Source organism: Microtus ochrogaster, unplaced genomic scaffold, assembly GCF_000317375.1.
Source record: "Microtus ochrogaster isolate Prairie Vole_2 unplaced genomic scaffold, MicOch1.0 UNK3, whole genome shotgun sequence".
Lineage (NCBI taxonomy): Eukaryota > Metazoa > Chordata > Mammalia > Rodentia > Cricetidae > Microtus > Microtus ochrogaster.
In genome coordinates this window covers 7170483-7179541 of record NW_004949101.1, presented here as the reverse complement: position 1 = coordinate 7179541, position 9059 = coordinate 7170483, and the positions used below count along the sequence as shown (strand labels likewise).

The 9059-nt window shown below is 39.4% G+C and overlaps 1 protein-coding gene across 1 annotated transcript in view; it reads left to right on the top strand.

Annotated features, from left to right (window-relative positions):
- Macrod2 (MACRO domain containing 2) overlaps positions 1-9059 on the top strand; it is a 1889857-nt gene that overhangs the window by 837914 nt on the left and 1042884 nt on the right. The window lies entirely within an intron of this gene.

Genomic DNA, 9059 nt, shown 5'->3' with positions numbered 1-9059 from the left:
GAGAGGTATTGCTGGGTCCAGGGGTAGGTTGATCCCGAATTTCCTGAGAAACCGAAACACTGATTTCCAAAGTGGTTGCACAAGATTGCATTCCCACCAGCAATGGATGAGGGTACCCCTTCCTCCACAGCCTCTCCAGCAAAAGACTTAGTAGGTGAGTACTCTGGGAAGCCTAGAGATACTTGTTTCTAGACTTTTAATTAAAACAGATTAGAGGGTTTGTGTAGTTCAAAAATCTCTTTGAGTCATAATTTTTTTTTTTTTGGTGAAGAATTTTGTCTGAATTTTTGTGAAAACAGAAAATTGATTGGGAGTTAGCAAGGGTATTCTTTGAAAGAAGAGCCTGTGTTTTTGAATAAAATATTGACTGTAAATATGCAAATCAGATATAAGAGATAATGACATGTTACTTATGTAAATCTGGTTAACTTCATGAATGAGTAGTTAAAAGAACTTTTCCATTTCCTTATCTTTTAGACTATTTACTTCTAAAACCTGTCCCTTTTGTCTTTTTTTTTTTTTCCTGATTTATCAAGATAGAGTTTCACTGTAGCTTTGGAGCCTGTCCTGGTACTTGCTCTGTAGACCAGGCTGGACCTGTCTCTGTCTCACTAGTGCTGGAATTAAAGCTGTGCACCACCAGCACCTGGCCTAAAACCTGTCCTTTTAAGTGGTCAGTGTAGAACAGCTCTTTATTTTTATGTGCCTCATCATTTTTCTTTGTAAGCCATCATTTCTCTTACCTACTTGATCCCAGTTCTCCTGAAGACACTCAACTTTTGTCATGCTGTGCTCTCCAACTCTGTGCAATCCAGTGGTCAAACACACTTCTCAGTTAACTGGAGAAAGGTTGGCTCATCCTGTGGCCCACAGACACTGAATCTCTTCCAAGGAGAATAGGCTGGGTCATTGGTGTTAAGACCCGTGGTGTCTTGAATGAGAATGTCCTCTACAGACTCAGACTTGCTCCCCATTGGTTACACTCTTTGGTGTGGTGTAGAAATGTGGCCCTGCTCAGGAAAGCATGCCCCTGGGGACAGGCTTTGAATTTTTATCATCTTACTGACATCCAGTTCACTCTCTGTATTTTATCCTTGCATTTGAGCATGTGAGCTCTCAGCTTTCTGCTCTGGCTTCTGTATCTGTCACTTACTGCCAAGCTACTTGCTGAGACGGAGTCTTATCTCTCTGGAACCTTAAGCTGAAATAAACTCTTTCATAAGTTCCCTTGGTTATGGTGTTTTATCTCAACAACAGAGAAGTGACTAACACAGTGTCCATAGGGTTGAAAAGAGAAAATGAATTTCCCCAGCTTAATAAAAAATGGATGTCATACTAAATGCTGCGTAGACATACTCATGCATCCTTTTACCAATCAAAAGATCAATGGATTTTGTAGTTTGATGCTTGCTATCCAGCCAGGCCAAGGGGCAGTTTGGTTTTGTGGCAGTGGCAATACAAAGAGAACATTCGACATTCATAAACTCATAGCCTTTATAAGTCAGTAAATCCTAAGAAGTCCAGATTTGTCACCTTGCATGTTATTGTTCATTTGTAAATAAACTTAAGAAGGTTGTAAATTGAGACTGTACTTACCTGGTTGTCCGGACCCGAATAATCACACAAAACTATATTAATATTAATATAATGTTTAATATATTAATTATATATAATCACAAAATAATAATTAATATATTACTTATAACACTGGTTGGCCAATGGTTGAGGCATATACCTAGCTATCTCTTGCTTCTTAAATTAACCTATTTCTATTAATCTCTGTATCGACATGAGGCTGTGACTTATCAATAAGGTTCTGGCGTCTTTCTTTTTTGGCAGCTGCATGCCATCTCCCTGACTCTGCCTTCTTTCCTCCTCTATCTCTGCTTGGATTTCACACCTTGCTATGTTCTGCCCTGCCATATGCCAAAGCAATTTCTTTATTAACCAATGGTAATAAAATATATTCACAGCTTAAATAGGGGCATTCCACATCATCTGCACTTTTCTGTCTAAATAAAAAGGAAGGTTTTAACTTTAACATAGTAAAATTACATATATAAAACAATTTTCAAGTAAGAATTATAGTTACAATATTTAGTCTATTTGTTTCTGGCAAAATTACAGAAAATATTCTATCATCAATTTTATCTTTGTGAATCTAATTTATCTTGTATTATAACTAAGAAAAACTCAAGCTATCTGTCTTCAGTTCCATCAAAGACCCCAGAGGATATAATATTACCTACATAAACAGGATGTACGTTGTAAGCAACTTTCAAAACTCTAAAATTGATAGAGACATCTTGCTGCCTAGACAATCACCCAAAGTTCTTTTAAAATGTTTGTTGGGGCATTCTGCTTCAGTCTACAGGTCCATAGTATCTGGCAGACTTTTCCATGAAGCAGGAAATGTCATAGACACATCCATCTATATTGGCAGTTTGTTAGTCACTTTCTTCTGTATCCTGCAGAATGTCTGGCAAACTCTTTCATGAAGAGGAACCCTGAAGAACTGTCTCGCGTTCTTTTGGCAAATTCAGCAGTCATTTTTCTGTGAGTCTTGCATGTCCAGTTTATGCAGCATACCATCATGCAGTCCAGACAAGAGCAATTCTTGTCTAAATGGCTAGCAAACTCCATAAGGAGCCTCTTCAATGCCCGTCAATCCTTTTGAAGTAGATTGGTGCTGCCAGGAGCAGATGTGTCTCACTGTGGAGAAAAGTCTAAGTTCTTAAAACATTTAAAATGTTTTTTAAACATTCAAAAGGTCTTTGAAGTTTTGAAAATTATCTATCTGCAATATATATCTCTATATCTAGAAAACCAAATATGGCTACAAATTTGACTATTATAAATGAATATCTATTAACCTGTAATTTTTAACTGTACTTTCTTTTTCTGTTTTTTTTTTGAGACAGGGTTTCTCTGTGTTACAACCCTAGCTGTCCTGGAACTAGCTCTTATAGACCAGGCTGACCTCAGACTCACAGAGATCCACGTACCTCTGCTTCCCAAGTGCTGGAATTAAGGGCATGCACCCCATCATCCAGCTATATATACATATTTAAATGAACTGCACAAACACAGTACTTTAAATAAGAGCAGAAATTCATATACACAATATAACAAAATTGACCTTAAATTTGTATCAGTAGACCAAGATCCAAACCAATGCAAAGTATTCATCTCCTAAAAAGAAATTGACTGTGACCATTAACAATTTATACCCAACTTCTTTTAAATGAAAACAAACATTTATAAACAATCATTTTTGGAATTTTGGCATAGTTTTCTCCAAACTGCTTCCTGCTATTTGTTGGGCAAAGTATATTTAGTGTTCATGGAGTACTTGCAGAGGAATCTTTTTCCATCGAACCACTTTAGCCTGGAAGGAACCCACAGGTTCTCATCTTCTGTGGAAACAAAAGCAAAACCTCTTTTCCAAAGGAATGTATCCTTAGACTCAAATTTTGAAGTCAAGATACCTTTATAATGTATATATCGGTTTAGCTTAGCAGCCCCCAGAATGAATGTCTCTCTCCAGACAAAATTTAGAGAAAATACAATAATACACATAATCCAGATTCTCTGTATATATTCCATCTTTACATGGCTGATTTTTTTACTCTATTACTTCTAAATTTTTATTATTATTATTTCTTTAATTTGTGACTGTACTCTTTTACATTTCTTTTACTGTCCCTTTGAAGATTTTATTTTTATTTTTATTATTATTATTATTATTATTTGGTTTTTCAAGACAGGGTTTCTCTGTGGCTTTGGAGCCTGTCCTGGAACTAGTTCTGTAGACCAGGCTGGTCTCTAACTCACAGAGATCCGCCTGCCTCTGCCTCCCGAGTGCTGGGATTAAAGGCGTTCGCATTGCCCGGCTTTTTTAATTTTTTTAAATTATTTCTTTTTGTACTGGTCTATACTCTTTTTCCTCTCTTTCCTAAGCTTATGTACATTTTGAAACACACTGTGTCTCATTTATAGGTCTTTTATGTTTGAATTTGTCCTATTGTATTTCTGATATTCTTTTCTGACAATGAGTGCTTTTTTAAAATGGCAGGCAATGTGGTTGTTGTGGCCATGGATGCTGGCTCTGCATTCTCAGCCTTTCAATATGGCAGAGGTGCATTCACTACCAGGTTTGGCACTGCCAGCTGGGAGCCATGCTCACCACTTGTTCTCTGGGAAAGAGCGTGCAACACATAAACCCTTTTTATCTGAGTGAAAGCTAAATCTGCCTAGCAATGGACTGCACAGCCTGGAAATAGCTCTTTGTACGGTGATGGGAATCCACCATGTTCTCCTGCCTACGCATGCCTAGCAGCCCTGATCTGGCAGGTTGCTCAGGCAGAGTGTGCTGAGCTGCTGGTGTGCTCTCAGTTACTTTTCTGCTAATCCCTAAACCTGAAGTAGGTGGCAGGCCAAGTGTGTTAGCCCCAATCATTTGGGTACCATTATGTAAATGTGCTTATATTTCCCTGCAACTGTAGTAATATGAGTGGCGGGGCTGCATCCCCAGCACCCCGGCCACCTGCATGGCTAGCTTATGCCCCGAAATAACAACACACAAACTGTATTCATTTAATCACTGCTTGGCCATTTCTATCTAGCCTCTTCTAGGCTAACTCTCGCACCTGGACTAGCCCATCTCTAATAATCTGCTGTAGCCCACAAGGTGGCTTACCAGGGAGATTCTAGCCTACGTCCATCCTGGGTTGGAGCTTCATCGCGTGTGCCTCAGAGAGCAGAGCTCTCACCTCTGCCTGCAAGAGTGGAGCATCGTGTCTCTCTGAGGCGTCTGCCCCCGAGAGGAGGGCTGTCGAGTCTGACCTCACTTCCTCTTCCGCCCAGCATTCTGCTCTGTTTACTCCTCCCACCTTATGTTTTAACCTATCAGGGCAGCAGCTTCTTTATTTAATTAACCAATGACCTTCCTCCATCATGCAACCAAGACCCAAATAATCACACAGAAACTATATTAATTACATACTGTTTGGCCAGTGGTTCAAGTGTATTCCTAGCTAGCTCTTACATCCTAAATCAACCAATTTTTGTTAATCTATGTATCAGCACGAGGCTGTGACTTACCAGTAAGGTTCTGGGCATCTTTCTCCTTTGGCAACAGCATGGCATCTTCCTGACTCTGCCTTCTTTCCTCCTCAGTCTCTGATTGGATTCCCCACCTTGCTATATTCTGCCCTACCATAGGCCAAAGCACTTCTTCATTAACCAATGGTAATAAAACATTCACAGCATATAGAGGGGCATCATACATCAGAAGGTGTCTAAGGACAGCTGTTACCATATAATGAAATAAAACGATCCAAAGTAATAGCCGGATTCTTTCAGTGACCTGGGGGACATGTCCTGGGTTCATGTAGCAAAAAACTATGCAATAGTGTTTCCCAGTCCTTTTGACCTTTCTGTCTTGGCATTACATTTTTCCTTTGTTTCCTCCGCACCACACAAAAAAAGCTAAGGGTTACCTGTTTCTTCTTTGAATATAGGAGTCCATACAAACTTAGCCACTATACAGATAGCTCACATTTAAATGATTTCAGTGGGCAATTTAAAGTTGACTTTTTTTTATTGATTGCATTGCCTGTTATTTTATTGTCAAATCTCAGAGTTCTTTATGTATTCTGGGTATTAACCCACCGTTGGGTGAATAGCTGGCAAAAGGCCCTCTCCCACCTTGGAGGCTGTATTTATTTATTTATTTATTTATTTATTTATTTATTTATTTAAGATTTCTGCCTCCTCCCTGCCACCACCTCCCATTTCCCTCCCCCTCCCCCTCCCTTGTCAATCCAAAGAGCAATCAGGGTTCCCTGCCCTGTGGGAAGTCCAAGGACCACCCACCTCCATCCAGGTCTAGTAAGTTGAGCATCCAAACTGCCTAGGCTCCCACAAAGCCAGTACGTGCAGTAGGATCAGAAACCCATTGCCATTGTTCTTTCTCAGTAGTCCTCATTGACGGCTATTAATGACATAGATCATGCAGCTGAAAGATGGGAAACCAATGATAAAGCATGCCAAAATGGGCTTTGTTTTCTTTTTATAGTGAACAAATACAAATGCAGCAATGTTAAGGGAACCATTAACAAGGTAGAAAGAATAATTCGAGAAAACACTTTCTAATGTTACCTCCTTTCATGAAAACTTATGAGAGTTACAAACATCAAGCTGCAAAATTTGGGGGTCTGAGACTAACACAAATTCATCCCACAACCTGAGGATCCTTGTGGATAAGGCTGAGTGAGGTCTTAGCCCACATTCCTGGTCATAGATTCAGATGCCACACTGTCAGAATTGGTGGCAACAGGACTGGGGTGGTTGTGTTGAGATGGCATGGATTGGTAAACTGTGAGCATTGCCTCTTCACACTACATCTTCTGGATCTCATCTAACAGCTGAAATGCTAGAGCTTTCAACATGTAACATAGGTTCTAAAGTTTTTGTTGAGATAAGTCTTAGTGTTGCAAACTTTGATTTCAATTTATACTTAATGGCTCTTTGGATATTTGAAGAGTGTCTGCTAAATATAGTCATTTAAAAACATCTTACTATTTATAGGAAAAATACCATGAGGCATTTGTCATTTGTTAAAGATAATAACTTCTTCTAAAACATGCATAATACCCGCTTTTAGCCTTATTTAATACGTACAAATTAACTGATTTTTCCTGGAGACCATTTTAGCTGCACTGCAGTTGGTAAAACAGGGAAGTCTCATAATTTGTGAAAGACATTTTATTTTTATTATTATTACAATCTATCACAACACAGACAGGTGATTAAATCTTAGTATTGACACTTCTAGTTGCTATCCTGCCCCTCAGCACAGGGACAAAATATGAAAAAAAATTTTAAAGTCTATATTGTAATTAGTTCTTCAGTGTCTCTTACTTTGGTGTTTTTGTAAGAATTCGTGTATTATTGCTAGGACTGGGATTCACACACAAGGCATCCGGCTACCAGAATATGTGGTCACTGTCACTGCAGCCTGTGGAATAGTTTAGTTATGAAAGTGTGCAGAATGCAGACATTTTGCACATATATAAATATGGCTTGTGTGAATGTGTGAATGAATGTTTATATGTTAGTAGGCAAAAGTATGTGTGCGATTGCATATGAACATGTGTGCTCATGCATGTGGAGGTACAGGATTGATATCTGGTGTCTTCCCTGATTTCCTTCCAACTTAGATCCTGAGTCAGGGTCTCTCACTGAACTCAGAGATTTCTGTTCCAGCTAATCTTAGCTATCAAACTTGCTCAGGAGATTCACTGCCTCCTTTCAACCTTCTTCCATGACTGCTGTGACTATAGGCAGACAGCCAGGAGCACCTGACATTTGCATGGGTTTGAAAGATTGAGAACCCTGATCATTCCTCTCTACTGCTGCAGATATCTCCCTGAGCCCTCCTTATCCTTTCTTGGTGCCTGCCCACGAGATTATACAGCAATCATGATTTTAGAAGAAAATGAAATGAAATTTAAATTAGAAAATTGAGAAGATTTTTTTATAAGACCCTTTTGAGGGAGGGAAACATACAGAAGCCCTGATGATCTCTAGTTTCAGACCAATCTGTAAAGGGACTGAGGGAATCAATACTCAGGACACGCACACACACACACACACACATACACACACACACACACACACACAGCCACCACCAGATGGAACTTCCTTCTGGGTATTGGAGAACAGGAAGCAGGAGAAACCATTGGATAAGTCTACCTATACTAATAGCTCCAGACAAAGCACAGGGTCAAAGCTGGAAATCAGGCTGGGTGAGCCAAATGGAAAATAACTTGCTAGTCCTGTATTTATTCACTCCTCTCTTCAGGACAATATTTCTGGTTCTTCTATTATTATATTCAATCTTTGTTCATTCACTTGACCTCTTGGTAAGTTATAGACATTTGGGGAGTACCAAATGGAGTATCAGTTACAGCTTGTCTTTTGGAGAAGGTTTTATTTCTAGTAAGGTCCTTTTGAGTTCTGATCCCATCTTCTGACATGAATCCATATACCTGTGATAAGCATCTCACACGTTCCTGCAAAGATTTTCAAAGTACTGATTTAGTAGGCCGAGCCAGAGGCTTAATCAGCCCCAGAAGCAAGCAGTGTTTTATGTTATTTTTAATATCTAAGGCAACACCAATATAGTAGTCTAAACACAGGCATCTGGGATCCCTTGGTATAGCAGCTCCAACTCAGGGCATGTGCTAGACACATGGTAGAGTGTCTTTATGTTTGTCCAGAAATCCAGGGACTTCCAAGTAGCACCAGGCTTGCGAGTGTGAACTGCTGGATTTCTTAGAGACATTTTTTCCTAACCTCACTGCATCCTGGGTGGCCAGGTCTACCTCGGTAGTCTCGTCACTGTCACAGTGTGCCCCTGCCACAGTGAGCCACTGTCACGGAAGAAAACATGCCGGTCCTCCTTGTCTTACAGTGTAAAAACTAAACTAAGACTTAAATTCATGAGTAATCTTTGTTGCTAGTGTTGCGACTGCCCACTTTTTATCAATTTTTACTACCTTATTTGTTTATTTTGTATTAAATATAATACAATAAGGACGAATAGGTACTAATAATTTTGTTCTAATATGATAATATTTTTATTGAATATGAACCACATCCAACAAACTTCTTCATCTACTCCAGCCTTCTGCCCTCTCCTTTTAACATAGCAGGTGAAAACTGAGAATCAAGAATTAGCTGGCCTTGCACATGTCTGGAGAAGATATAAAATGATCTGGGATAGAAAAGGAAATCCCATAGTCCCATAAGACACCGACTGATGCTTATCACTGTGACTTGGACTTACTGAGTCTCTACTGCCCAGAAAGTAATATTTTTATTTTTTCTCTGTCTCATACTCGACCTTTTGAAATACCTATTAAAAAGCTTTCTGCTTCTGCAGTAACTTTATCCAGGCCATGCTCAAATGTTCCTCTGAACATGTAGAACACTGTAGGTATATGAGGAAGACACAGGCACACTAAACTCCACGGCGCAAATACTTGCACCAT